This window comes from Antechinus flavipes, chromosome 5 (assembly GCF_016432865.1).
Source record: "Antechinus flavipes isolate AdamAnt ecotype Samford, QLD, Australia chromosome 5, AdamAnt_v2, whole genome shotgun sequence".
Taxonomy (NCBI): Eukaryota; Metazoa; Chordata; class Mammalia; order Dasyuromorphia; family Dasyuridae; genus Antechinus; species Antechinus flavipes.
In genome coordinates this window covers 95,803,586-95,818,973 of record NC_067402.1, presented here as the reverse complement: position 1 = coordinate 95,818,973, position 15,388 = coordinate 95,803,586, and the positions used below count along the sequence as shown (strand labels likewise).

Genomic DNA, 15,388 nt, shown 5'->3' with positions numbered 1-15,388 from the left:
GTCATAACCTATCGTTGAGACCTTAAGTAACTGACTCAACTTCTCTGAACTTCCTGAAATTTATGAATGCTTTTCCCTTCTACCTCACAAACAATCAGAAAAAATCATTTGAGGATTAAATGCATGAAACCACCTTTAAAGTATATTAGGACTTTTGTCATCCTTTTTCATGAGTGTCCATCTTTATTTTCTTGTAAATTGTTCATTTGTTCTCTGCTGTGTACCTTTTTTATTTTATCTCTACCCCTCCCCGCCCCTTCCTGCTCTTCATCCCAAGCAGGACAAATTTAAGAACAGATATATGTATATATATATATGTAAATATGTTGAGGTGTGAGAAATTTGGATTGAGAGATCCTCTGACAGCAACAGGGTCCCCTGGCTTGTGTCTCAGGCTTTGGGAATGAATTCGCAATTGCAAATGAATACTGGTGAGGTTTGTGGCAAAAAAAAAAAAAGGGGGGGGGGGGGGGGGTTAAGCCCATTTTATTGCATTGAGAAAACAACTTTCTCAGGTGGCAAAATCCTGTTTGCAAATGTTTGGGGTCTTTTATCAGCCTTCAGAGATTTGAGACTAAGGAGCAATTAAAGGCTAATTTTCAGTTCAATAATGAGTGGTGATTATGCCTAGGGCCAAGATCTCCAACTGAATTGTAGTTGGTGAAGCTATGGGAGTTTCCCCTATGAACAGAAGGGTGGGGCCCTTCCTAGAGGCCAGGAAGGGTTTGAGATATCTGACCCAGGACCATCCTTTCCCCCAAAATCACAGTTTAGTCAGATATAAACATACACATACATATATATATATATATATATATATATATATATATATATATATCTTTCCTTTCTCTCTTTACCCTTTGCTTTAATTCTGTTCCTTTGCCTTGCTATTATTATTTAACCTCTTTCCCACCCATAGAGTCCTTCTTTGTCTTCTTCCCACACCCTTTGCTTACCTGTCCACCTATTCCTCCCCTGCTTTTGGAAGGGTGCTATACCATTCATAGTATATTTGTAGTGTTGCCTATTTAACCTATTCCCCATGTGAGTAGATTTTCAGAACCATGAGCTGTCCTCTCCCCCCAACCCCCATGCCTCTGTCTATTCTTCCTCTGCACCTCATTTATATGACATAATTACTATCTTTATCTTAACTCTGTCCCAATCTTTCTTTTGAACTGCCCTATTGTTATCTGTCATAAACATATGCTATACATTTTCCATGCTAAAAAAAAAAAAATTGAGTTTCTTGAAACTGATCTTTAATATTGGCTCTTATATATTAAATTTTCTATTAAGTTCAGGCATGGTTGATAGAAGGTCCTGAAAATCTGCAAGTTTATTGAATGTCCATTTTTTCTCATTTAAAATTATAGATAATTTTGCTGATTGTGATATTTTTGGCTGCAGACCTCGTTCTTTTGATTGTTGGTAGATGAGATTCCAGGACCTGCAATCTTTTATTGTGGCTGCTGATAAATCCTGTATAATTCCAGTTGTAGTTCCATCATATTTGATTTTTTTTTTCTTCTTTAGTTCAGAATATTCTTTTTAATCTGGAAGTTTCAAAATTTGGCAGTAATGTTCCTATATGTTTTGCACAGAGGATTCCTTTGAGATGGTGATTGGTGGAATTTTTTTCTATTTTTACTTTCCCCTTATATTCTATTACTCCAGGACAATTTTCTTGGATTATTTCTTGCATTTCTGTGTCAAGGTCTTTTTATTTGGTCACAACTTTTAGGCAGTCCAAATTTTCTTATATTTTCTCCTCAATCAGTTCTCCAGATCTGGCATTTTTCTTATGCTTCACTTTGTTCTAATTTTTTATTCCTTATAATCTGTTTTGTTATTTCTTGGTCTCTCATAGTTTGACTGATTTCCCCTTGCCCAATTATAATTTTCACAGAGTTATTTTAATCTTTGAGACTCTGCACCTCCTTTTCTACTTGGTTAACTTTTTTTTTTTCCATAATTTTATTTTTCTTGGATGTCCTTGTTTTTGTTTTGTTTTGTTTAGTTTTGTCCTTGTTGTTTTTCCTCAATGTTTCTGTGGGGAATAGATAAGATGAAGAACTTACAGGAATGTATGAATTCTTTTTCTCTATTTTATTTTCATTATTTCTGTGTTTCCCCTATGACCTGTATAATATGTGCAGGCCCATATCTACTTGAGCCTTGGCCAGCTAGAAAGATATTTACTTAACCTGAGCTGATGACATTTATTGATATTTGACATTTATTGATATTTTGTCTATTAGCTGGACCACTGTCTGCTTGATTAAGCCTGAAGGCCTGATTTTCTGTTTCCTAGAAATCAGGAGATTTCAGGGAAACAGAAACCTTCTGTTCCAATTTCCCCAAATAGTAACAACCAATTAGATGCCTTCCCCTCCCCTTCTCAATGCTCTCTTACTTATGATGTAATTTTTTGTATAAAATCTATGTATTTTTACTACTTCTTTAGCCCTCCTACCATGAGCTTTCTCTTTCTTATCTTGCGATGGGATGGCTCATCCTCTGGAGATTTTCAATAAACAACTTTTCTGCCTTCTACTGAGTGATCCCTGAGTAGTCATTTTGGTTAAGGGTCTTCTACATCCCTCACATTTCTAATTTTATTTTTAATTTCTTTTGAGTTCTTAATTTTTGAAAAGAGGTTACCACTTCCAATGTTTTTGCAATTAAAAAAAATTGTTATCTAATGAATGAAGAGTATTTTCAAATTAAGAGATAGTCTGTATGAGTGGTTTAATCTTGTACAGCCAAGGCCAGTTTCTCAAAACAAAGTACTCAGAAGCAAATTGGGTTAAATCACCTGAAGTCCAGTATTTCTTTCCTTATATTGAGAATGACTCTGAAGTTTGGTCACAAGCTCATTATTGTACTTGTTAAATTCATGTATTTTTCTTTCCTTAAATTAAGACAATTCATAGAGAAATTGAAACTAACTTCATTTCTTTAAGATTGATGAGGGGAACTTTGAAACTCTCCTCTGACTTTGGTGGGAAGAAACTCTCCTTAACTCTTAAGAGACCCATCTCAGGGAATCAAGATAAAGTGGTAATCTTGGTGGAACTAGCTACACCCTCTATTGAGCTGAAAATTAGTCCAGGACCACTCCTATTTAGCTTGAATTTAAGTGGTCTCATTCTACTGGAAATCTAGGCCTGGGGGCAATAATCTCATTTAATTGATCTCTTATAAAAAAGGCAATTTTAAACTCATAGTTTGAAGAGGTCCAAAGTGGCACAGCTGCCTACCAGGACCCCTGTCAGATGTAAAGAGACACCCTCTTCTCAGTGTTAACACCTCTGTTTATCTCTCTGCCAGGATTTCTCTCCTAGGACCTTTATCTCTCTGCCAGGACTTTGCCACTGAGGAAGTCAGTCTCCTAGCAAAGCTGACTTCTGCAGTGCCAATAACTTCCTTTTTACCAGTCGAATATTTCGGCGTGGTGAATTCTTTCATGTTGAACCTGTACCAATCAGACAGGGATTCTCATAACAACTCTCTGTACTACCATTAACTGCATCAAAATGGACATAGTCATGTCTTTACAACACAGTTGGAAATGAGGTCATTGGTATTTTGATTTCTTCTATAGGAGAGAATCCTTAGGAATTCCTTAAGAGAATTATCTTGTAATACCAGTACTTAGCCCAAGGTTTGGCACAAAACAGTTGCCTAATAAATATTTAACAAGTGATTCATTAGTTCCTTATAATTAGAATGAAAAAAATTTATGATAAAAATTTATCTCAAATTATTACTTTTTTTGGAGGCAATAGGATTATATGATTTACCCAGACTCTAAAACTAGTAAATTTCAAAGGCTGGTCTCTCCCAGACTCAAAAAAGCTTTTATATTTCCTACATCTCTTCTATCCTTGTGGTTAAACTCATAAAAACATCTAGAGTCAATTCTTTCATTTTCTGTCTTTTAACTCTGTTATGGGCCAGAATTCTGAACTTGAAACAAAAGATTTTTACAAGGTACTAAGTCAGTAGAATTGATAGAGACAATAGTTATCTAATTTAGCATGGTTCAGTATGATTGATTTAATCCTACAAGGAATTGTTATAGGCCAGATCTTCAAACAAGATACTAAGTGGAATTGAGGAGACAATGGTTAAATCTAGTTTAACATTGATTTAATCCTACAACAAATGATGGTTTCCTAGTGATATAATGATTGGTTTGTACTCAGTACGTAGCATATAAGCTAGAAGTCTCAGCCAGGGAGATTCATAGATTCAGAGACAAGTGGACAGAAGGCTAGAGGCTGAAGGCTGCAGTACAAGCCCTTGGACTCAGACAGATTAATCCCATCTCACACCAATTGGTGGCAGACTCTCATCCTTCACTTCCCCACTGAAACCAAGACTCCAGAAGGCCCCCAGAGAATTAGCTGAGACCCAGGAAAAGAGACAAGACTTTGAAAGAGATAATAAAGGATTTGGACTTTAACACCTGACTGCACTTGTGTTGATTACTGAACTGAAATGAAGGTGCTCTCCCAGAGACCCCTAGTAAACCTCAACAGAGAACATTACATTTTAGAGAGAACATTTTATAACTCTCTCCTTAACACCTTTGCAATCTGGTTTCAGATGTTATCATTATAAGGAAAGTATTTTCCTTTAATCAGTGATCTTTGGAGATCAATTGCCAATGATCACTTAATTGCCTTTTCTCAATCCTAATTCTCCTTGAAATTTGTCACCACTTACACTGTTAATCATCCTCTTCTTATTTATATTTTTCTCTCCAGGTTTTCTCAGCATTCGTTCTTATTCTCTTTTCTTTATACATCCTCCAGTATACCTTCACCTAGAATACTTATCCTATAGTGATCTGTCTTAGTCCCCTTTTGCCTCTTCACTACTTCACTTGGTGATCTCATCAGTTCCCATAGATTTTATTGCCATTTCTATGTTGATGATTCACAAATCCATTTATCCTACCTTACCCTTACTGTTGACTTCAAATCTCAAACCTCTAATTGCCTTTCAGACATCTGGAATTAAATAAGTAGTAAATATCTTAAATTCAACATATCTAAAACCAAACTCATAATCTTTTCCCATAAATGGATTTTCCCCTTCTAACTTTCCATTACTCTTGAGGGCAATATCATACTCCCAGAAACTCTGACTCTTAATTCAATTGTCTTTCAAACATGCCCATGTCTCTCTCATTCACAGCAAAACAAAACAACAAACCCTCACTAGTTCCTTCTGTACGCTATCATTTTAAATCTCTTTTATATCTCAAATCTTTTCTGTGCTTTTTAGCTAAACTCCTTGAAAATGTTATTATAATAGGTGCTTCTCTTAATTCTAGTGCCTTCCTGCTGTTGATCATTTCATTTTATGGTATATATAGTTTGTTTGTAAGTACAGTCAATCCTCAACTTTCCCGGGGGTCACATTCCTAGAAAACAGCCACAAAGTTAAAAAAAACAAGAATGTTGATACATTGAACCCACGGGAAATAGGAGCTTAGATTCCTGCTACCACGAAAAATTGTAATCTTTTGCTAAAGATTGCTGAAAATACACTTTTCTGCATACAATTCTTTATAATAAAATATTAACCATAGTAACCATGAATTACCTATACAAATGCAAGAAGAAAAGAGGTTACATTAGAAGGATGGGGAGGGCCAGGAAGAAAATGTCGAAAGAACCCTGAAGTAAAATACAGAAAGATGGAACTTCCCATTTCTAAATCTTTTTTTTTTTTTTTTTTGGCTCCAAATGTAAATGATTCCTTGATAAAAAGCACATGTCTCAAATTAAAGTCTGACTCTGGTCCTAGTTCAGAACTTGTCAAAGTAGCTTAGCCTGGTTAATGCCAAAAGATTCAGATTCTCTTTGGAGATTGGTTTGTTTCAATGATGCTTCATTGCTTAGGACCTCATCACTTTGAGATGATCAGGAACCCATTGGCATGGGCAGCAGGCCAATAAGAGTGGGATTGACCATCATCTCATTTAGCCAACAATTTAGCTTCTTTTCCTTTTTTTTTTTTTCAATTCTATCATAACACACTTGAGAGTCTACTTTGCAAATATCTTCTTCCTTTTAGATATGAATTTGTGCATTGCATCTTTCTCTCTTTTTTTTTTTTTCTTCACTGAACATATCCCAGTTGAGCAAAAGTTGCACATTCAAAAGAGAAGATTACAATAAATTCACATAAAGGTTTGAAATTGTGGTAGTTAAGTAAAGGAGTGTTGAAAATCAACTATGTTTGCTTCTTACCTGCTCCATTCACTTTTGAGTTCCTTGAGATTGGAACCTATTTTTTTGCTTCTTTTTCTATCTTGAAGACATTACAAATTGCTATGTTCATTGTAGAAGTTTACTAAACACTTATTGATCAACTGATTATCATATCACAGAACAGCTGTTATTTGCATCTGTTTTCTTTGCTTATTTTAGGAAATGGATGTCTCTCAGGAGAGAGATGTTAAGCCATAGCAGAATGGTTGCATTATGGACTAAATCACTTAAGACCAAATGCCCTTTTAAAAAATATGTTTATGGTATCTTGTGTTGTTATAGATGAGCAAATGTTTGTGGTGTTCTCTTCTTTAAAATATAATGTTTTTCTCTGGGAGCAGGTTTCTTGGGGAGGTTTTCTGGAGGCAGCCTTAGTTTCAGTTGAAAGTAATAATAACTCCAAATGCAGCAGGTGTTAAAAGTTCAGATCTTTTATTGCTTCCTCCAAAATAGCCTGGTCAGTTTTCTTAGAGACCTATCTCTCTGCTTGGTTCCAAAAGCTCTTGCTGCTAATCTTTTGCCTCTGCTAGCTTCGGCTTCTCTTCTTCCAAAGGTCTCCAGCCAACACCAAGGTGAAAGTTGGAATGAATCTTGTCTTGCCTCTGAGACAGGGCTTCTGGCTCTCTATCTTTCAGAATGCTCCCATCTCTGTCAATCTTCCAAAGTAACTAACTGACTGAAGCTCCAAGAGCTTCTTATATATGATTTCCCAAGGTTGATCCTTCTCTGACAAAGGGATTATGGGATTTGAGAGTGGGATTATGGGTTTCTGACTTGTGAATCTTATACTGAAAACTGACTTGTGAATCTCCCAAAAGTGTAAACTCCATTGAGTGAGAGCATTAAATACATTAGTGAACTAGAGAATTTGCTAAGTACCATGCTAAATTAGATAATTATTGTCTCTATCAATTCTAATAATTTAACAGCTTGTAAGGATTCTAGCAAGTGTTCATAAATATTTTTTAGAATTTTGAAAGGGTACCATATAAATTCTTTTTTGTGGGGAAAGGAACAAGGAAGGATGTTGCCATTAGAGCATTGGTTGTTATTTATTGCCCTTTGTTCTCAAAGAGGACATAAATGACATCACTATGTTAGAGTTGAGTAATATTGTGTGTCCAACTGTGGCTGATCAGGCCAGTGTGAACTCAGAATGTTCTGCCAGAGGTTAGAGATAAGTAGCCCCTATGAACTTTGAAGTGATCTTTCTAATTTTGCATATCTCATGTTTCTTCTGAGCTACATCACTTTTGCTTTGCTCATAAACCACAAGCACTGTTTTCTGACCTGGATATCATATTCCAAGCCTTTTGATCCTTTACTGTAGAAGCTGCTAAATCTTGTGTTATCCTAAATGTGACTCCACTGTATGTGAATTGTTTCTGGATGCTTGAAATATTTTCTCCTTGACCTGGTAGTTCTGGAATTTAGCTATAATATTCTGGGGAGTTTTTATTTAGGGATCTCTTTCAGAAGGTGATGGGTGAATTTTTTTCAATTTCTATTTTACCCTCTGGTTTTAGAATATCAGGCCAGTTTTGCTTGATAATTTCTTTCTTTTTTTTTTTTTTATTTGAGTAAAGTTTATATTGTTGCTCAATAGGTGCTTCTCTATGCTCATATGACTTTTTATTTATTTTTTCCTTTTTTTTATTATAACTTTTTATTGACAGATAATTTTTTTACAACATTATCCCTTGCACTCACTTCTGTTCCAACTTTACCCTTCCCTTCCTCCACCCCCTCCCCTAGATAGCAGGCAGTGTTATACATGTTAAATATATTATAGTATATCCTAGATACAATATAATGTGTGCAGAACCAAATAGTTCTCTTGTTGCAGAGGGAGAATTGGATTCAGAAGGTAAAAATGGCCTGGGCAGAAAAACAAAAATGCAAAGAGTTTACACTTATTTCCCAGCATTCCTTCACTGGGTGCAGCAAATTCTATCCATCATTAATTAGTTGGAACTGAGTAAGATCTTCTCTTTGTCGAAGCTATCTACTTCCAGCAGAATACAGCTTCATACAGTTTTGAAGTGTATAATGATCTCCTGTTTCTACTCATTTCACTTTGCATCAGTTCATGTAAGTTTCTCCAAGCCTCTCTAATATTCCATAACATTCATATACCACAATTTACCCAAACATTCTCTAATTGATGAGCATTCATTCATTTTCCAGTTTCTAGCCACTACAAAGAGGGCTGCCACAAACATTTTGACACTCCATTTTCCTTCTTTAGTATTTCTTTGGGATATAAGCCCAGTAGTAGCACTTTTGGATCAAAAGGTATGCACAGTTTGATAATTTTTTGGGCATAATTCCAGATTGCTTTCCAGAATGGTTGGATTTATTCACAACTCCACCAACAATGCAACTTGATAGTTTCTTGAAAGATGATGTCCAGGCTCTCTCTTTTTTTTAATCATGACTTTCAGATAGACCAACAATTTTTAAATTATGTCTCCAGCATATAACCTTTTCCAAGTTAGTTGTTTTTCCAATGAGATATTTTACATTTTTTCTATTTTTTTGAGTTTTTTTGGTTTTGCTTTATTGTATCTTGTTTTCTCATAAAATCATTAGCTTCCATTTACTCAATTCTATTTTTTAAGGAATTTAAGCTTTTGTACCTATGTTCACAATTGGCCAATTTTTCTTTTTAAGGTATTCATTGTGTCATTAGATTTTTGTATTTACTCTTCTACTATTTTTAATCCTTTTCCTAGTTTTTGCTCTATCTTTCTTACTTGATTTTCAAAGTCCATTTTGAGGTCTTCCATGGTCTGAGTCTAATTCTTATTTTTCTTGGAGGCTTTGGATGTAGGAACTTTGACTTTGTTATTTTTTAAGTGTATGTGTCTTCTTTGTCACCATAATTTTCAATGATCAAAAACTTTTTTTGTTTTCTGCTCATTTTTCTAGCCTATTACTGTCCTTTTAACTCTTTGTTAATGTAGGGCTCTGTTTCCATGGTGAAGGGTATACTGTTCCAAGCTTCAGGGGTTTTGTGCACCTGTTTTCAGAAATCCTTCTAGAAATCTGATCATAAACACTCTTTTCTGCACTGGTGCTATTAGTTGTGTCCCTATTCACTATAGCTATAAGATCTAGTGTTCTGGCCAGGGCTGATGCTCTGCTGACTGGATCTACACTGGGATTGCACACCAGACTCCCACCCTGATGCTACAAACTTTCTCCACTGACCTTCAGAATCCTCCCTGCTGCCCCTGGGCTGAGAGATCCAGAAATCTCCACCATTACTGCTGATTCAAAGTTTCCTCCTCACTGACTCTGGGCTCTGGGCCAGGGCTGGGCCTGGGGCCAGGGCTAGGTCTGGGTCTGGTTCTGGGTCCAGGTGCAGGGCTTGGTCTGGGGCTGCATTACCACAAGGACTGCATGCTGGATTCCCAGACCATTTCTGCTGAGCTTCTAAATTGCCTTTGGCTGGCAAATGTTCTACTCCATCTTCTTGGGTTTCTGAAGCTCTACAGTTTGTTTAAAGTCATTATTTAAAGGAATTTGGAACAGTTTGGAGAGAGGTTGGGCAAGTTCCTGCCTTTGTTCTTATGAGAGACCTTGAGAATGTTCTTGTATCACTTTTTATGATCACCTTAGGAGTGTTTGCACTGTGTGAGTTTTCCATAAAATAATTCTTTTGGACAGCATAAATTTGGTATTTGAACAATGTGACCAGTCCATCAGAGTTATGTTCTCTGCAATAGAATATTTTGGATAAATAAGTAGCTGTAGAACCAAGAAGATTTAGGGTCAAGTCCTGTTTATCTATAGAATGTTGGTTAAAAAAAATCCAACCTTTCAATATTTTTTTTTTATCAGTTCTAAGATGATAATAAGACTAAGTTGTCCAATACTATATGAGGATCAATTTTGATGGAAGTGACTATCTTTGACAACGAGAGGATGCAATTCATTTTCAATTGATCAGTAATGAACAGAACCAGCTATACCCAGTGTAAGAATACTAGGAAATGAGTGGACTGCTTGCATTTTTGTTTTTCTTCCCAGGTTATGTTTACCTTCTAAATCCATTTTTTTTCTTGTGCAACAAAAGAACTATATAAATATGTACACATATATTGTATTTAAGATATACTTTAACATATACATGAGACTGCCTGCCATCTGGAGAGAGGGTGGAGGGAAGGAAGGGAAAAGTTGGAACAGAAGTGATTGCAAGGGTCAATGTTGAAACATTACCCATGCATATGTTCTGTCAATAAAAAGCTATAAAAATAAAAAGAAGAAGAAGAAGAAGAAAAAGACTAAGTTGTTATTCAATTTGGCATAAAGAGTTTCTTCATTTGGGAATAATATATCAATGAAATCATAGATCTGATCCTTATCACTAAACACTGGAAAAGTAACCTTCAGGAAACCTGACATTTCTGAAACAAATTCTAAAGAGATCAAGAGAAGTTGAGAAAAGAAGTAAATAAAAATAGTTTAGTTTTCCAAATGAAGATACTCATTAGATGTCTGACCTTGGACATAAACAAACAAAAACCTTAACCTCTTTCTGCCTCATTTCTTTTTGATAAAGGGAAGGAATTGGACTAGATAAGAAGGGATTGAATCTGATGCCATTGAACTTGGCTGGGTTTTTCACCAAAATTTGATAAATATATTCCAAGAGAACTTTTTTTCCCCTTGAAATTTTATGTATTTCATTTTATAAATTTAAAATATTGAGATGAGGGGGTCCATCAACTTGAACAGTCTGCCAAAAGAAACCATGATACAAATAAAAAAAAAGGTTAAAAACAAAAAAAGAAAGAAAATAAAACAAAACCCTGCATTACTTGAGTTATGACTTTTTTTTTTTCTCTGTCTATGGCATCTATGGAAAGATACAAAATAATCAAAGATCTACAATGAATTATCTATGTTGGCAGGTTCATGTTTATTGAAATCTTATAAGGATCTTTCATATTCTTTCACCCAGCTCTCTCCTGTTAACATTCTTCATATTTGTAGCCTAAGGATTGCATATATCTAGAGAAAGGAGACTTACTTAGATTTTTCACAAACAGAAATTCCCACTAGAACTTAACAAAGCAGAAGCAAAATTTAATGTTTTATTTTATTTTATTTTTTTCCTTTAGCTCTGGAATACACTTTTCCTTGTGAAGCTTGATGGTGAGAAAAAGCTATTTCCTACTCCCATACCCACTCAACCCTGACCCCTTACCAATTTTACAGAAGAATATTTGACCTGTAGTTAGTGGCCACAGAGGTCCATTAAAGTTTCTTAGCAATACAGGAATGAATATATAATCATCAAAAGTGAAATGTGGAAACAAGCTTTGATACTGTTAAGACTGTATCTTTTGGCACTAAGAATGCTGGCAGGCAGTAAAATATTTTAAGTTCCCTGGATTCATTGAAGAAAGTTTGCTGGAAAAAGAGCTTCAAGGGGAGAAATAACTAGTTAGTTATATTTGTTGGAGTATAGAACACTATAGTATTTATGATGAAATTAACTGCCTAAGGAAATGCAAGTCATTATCATTGTCACTTTAGCAACTTACATTTACATTATTTTCTATCTATAAGTATCATGTACATAAAGTTATTTACATAGTGTCTCATCCATTAGAAAATGAACTACATAAGAACAAGGAAATCTTTGTCTTTCTTCATATTCCTTCTATGTAACAGTTCCTGGAACATAGTAGGCTCTTAATTTTTGCCTGCCGACAGTTTGATATTTATATTGGCTTTAAAGTTTGCATAGTGTACATTATCCCTTTTGATCAATATAACAATCTTTTGAAATATTTGCTTTTATTGTCTACATTTTGCAGGTCAGTGAACTGAGATTGAGAGTTATTTAGTGATTTTCCCAGCACCACCTAAATACTGAATTGTTAGGCAGAATTTAAAGACTGGCTTTCCTGACTCCAAGTCTTTCAATGAGGAAAACCAGAAAAAAAAAAAATCATCACAAAGCAGGAATCTATAGTGAAATTTCAAAGAGTTTGCCTTCCGATTTGTACATTAAATAATCTTACTCCAGACCAATCAATACTCTTTCAGTCTGCTTCTTACAGTTACACATGATAATTTCACCTTTCCTATTTCTATCCTATTTAAGAATCAAAAGATAAGACATGATACTATTACTACAAAGAAAATAAATATGATCTCTTAATGAATGGCATTCTGTCAATGATATTTATAAAAATATTGCTTTATTAATAAAACATTTTCTACTTCCTTCCCTATGGGTACTCCTCTACTGCTACCCCCTCCCTTCTTGTTCCTGACTAAACAGTTGGTTAAGAAATTACTACATTAAAAAAAATTACTTGGGGTCAACACACTATTGATGAGCCTCTCTGAAATTCATTCAGATGATTTTTAGTAGTCAGTCTGTTCCCCAATGTATCCTTATAGACTTTCAAACTTAGCAGCACCTATTAGAGCTTAGATACAATTCCATTTAAAAATAAGTATCCATTATGTACTAGGAACAAATGTTCTAAATGAATAAAAAAATAGTCTCTGAAGGAACTAATTTTCTATTGGGATTAAAGTTAGCTTCTGTTTCACTAGTTTAATTTTCAAGAACCCAGAATTATTCACCTGAGTGCCAGAATTCCCTCCTACACACCCCCAAGCAAGAATACTCATGAATATATGTATATATTTATTTTCCCATCTCTGTGTTTCTCTTTCCTTCTCTCCCTTTTCTTGTCTCTTTCCTCTTCTCTTACTATCTCCTTCCCTTTTTCTTCCTTAATGTCTTCTATGTTCCTCCCTCCCTCATTCAAAGCTATCTTTAGAGTCTATTTAGTCTCAAAATTATACTTTAATAAAAATATTATAATATTACAGGCTACCATACTAAAAGTCCATGCCTTTTTTATGGCAGGGAAAACATTTGTATATTACACTAAATCAACTTCTTCTTTTTTTTTTTTTAAATAATTATAACTTTTTTATTGACAGAACCCATGCCTGGGTAATTTTTTACAACATTATCCCTTGCACTCACTTCTGTTCCGACTTTCCCTCTCCCTTCCTCCACCCCCTCCCCGAGATGGCAAGCAGTCCTATACATGTTAAATATGTCACATAAACCAACTTCTTGAAAAAAAAATAACATTACTGTAATGAAAGTCATTCAGATTTCTATTGCTCCTTTTTTTTCCCCTGATTTAAATGATTTGCATTTAGTAGACCAGGGCACTAAGTGGCACAATAGATAGAATGCCTAGCCTAGAGTCAGGAAGACTCCTCTTTTTGAGTTAAAATTTGACCTCAAACACTTCTTAGCTCTGTGACCCTGGTCACTTAACCGTATTTTCCTGAGTTTGTTCATCTGTGAAATGAAATGGAGAAGTGGCAAACTACTCTAATAAGAAAAGAAAATCCCACATAAATAAGGAGGGAAAGGGTAGAATATGATAGGTGGAACAAAGAAGGTGTTTCAATTAAATGGGGTGGGATAAAGCATGTAGATTAATGGGAATGGGATAAAGAGGGAGGGAAAGGGTTGGGAGGAGAAAATAAGGGAGAGATCCATCCAGTGGGGGAGGTTAAGTAATAGAAAGGAAAGTTAAGGAGTAAAATTACAATATAAGAGTTAACAGGGATAAGAAATCAAAGATATACACAAACAGTATAACAAGAAGCAGGAGCAGAATGTATTAGGGAACAAAAAAGTATATTTCCAGCCATATTAATATTATTTTAGATGCATGTCTTATATTTGTAAATGTGTATGTACACACACACACACACACACACACACACACATAAACACATATCTGTGCTTAATATCTGTGCTTGGGAGAGATGGGGGGGATAAAAGAGGGAAAAAAAGAATAAAGTTAAAAAGTGCACAACAGAGAACACACTGTAACTTACAAGGAAGCAAAGATGCATATCATGAATATAATGTCTTCTATTATTATACAGGCTTTCTTGTTATGTATTTCAAATCCTCCCTGATGTTCTGATGGGCATATGACAGTGAGTTTTTCCTTTTTCTGTCTTCCTTTATTTTCTGGGTTTTTTTTTTTTTTTTTTTTTTTTTGTATTTTGTATTTAATTTTAAATAAATCAATTAAAAAAAAAAACTTTAAAAAAAGTCCCTGGGTCAAACACTTATTGCAAAGATATTCTTTTTACTTCTTTTGTCAGGCACAGGATAATATTTTTCTTACATTTAATATGCCCATTCTCTATATAACCTTTTTCACCTCCCTTGCCAAAGGTATATAGGCTGAGAAATGAAGTTCTGGTGGTCATGTTGGAAATTCACTAGTGTACGATCATTCATAGGTGAAGGTGGCTTGTGAATGTTAAAGGGACAGATTGTTTTTCTCTCACTTAGGGGGACAAAATTCCATGGACTGTATGCAATGTGACCAAAAAGGTTTTGGACAGAGTATCACTGTATCAGCACAGGCTTTCATTTCAATGCTTGCTTTTCAGTTTGCATGAAGCTACAGAAATAGAGTTCTCACTGCTAAGATAAGAGATGATGTAACTCCCTGAAGTTACTGAAATGTAACATAATAGACCTTTCTCTCTTTTCTCTTCTTTCAAAAACTTACAGTGACAATGTTTTTATCTGGTTTTTAAAGTCACCTTTATAATTTTTCTTTAGTTGATAATGAATGACAACTAAAGTTTATTGAACAATAGTTGTTTCTGATCTGTATTTTTAATTATTTTTGAATAGGAAATTAGATAAAGGGACTGAGTGGCAAAACATACAACTGAACGTAAAAGGACATAGTGAGCATAGATTTTATTTCTAAATCATCAGGATTTATCTTATTTATGTGTTGTACAAAATTCCCAAAATTGAGTTTAAAAAGCATAGGTTAAATCCATCTATGCTTTCCTTGTTTAAGTGAAATGTGAATTTAAAAATTTTAAAAAGCAATTGCCTGTGTTTTAAGGATAGAGCTAGGGAACCTTGGGAGGATTGGACTTTTGAGTCGCTCTTTTTCATTATTCCACTACATTCATGAATAGACTAATCCCTCACCAGAGGTGGAGATGGAAGAATCTTTTTAGGTATGTCTGATGAGCGAGAAAAGGAATAGCTAAAC

General features: G+C 34.8%; 1 long non-coding RNA gene across 1 annotated transcript; it reads right to left on the bottom strand.

The window, feature by feature from the left end:
- Positions 1-1,245: 1,245 nt before the first annotated feature.
- Positions 1,246-6,907, bottom strand: LOC127564232 (uncharacterized). The gene is made up of 2 exons (XR_007954210.1): positions 6,270-6,907; positions 1,246-2,050 (listed from the first exon to the last, which is right to left on the bottom strand). It is a non-coding gene; the product is annotated as an uncharacterized LOC127564232 (long non-coding RNA).
- Positions 6,908-15,388: the final 8,481 nt, after the last annotated feature.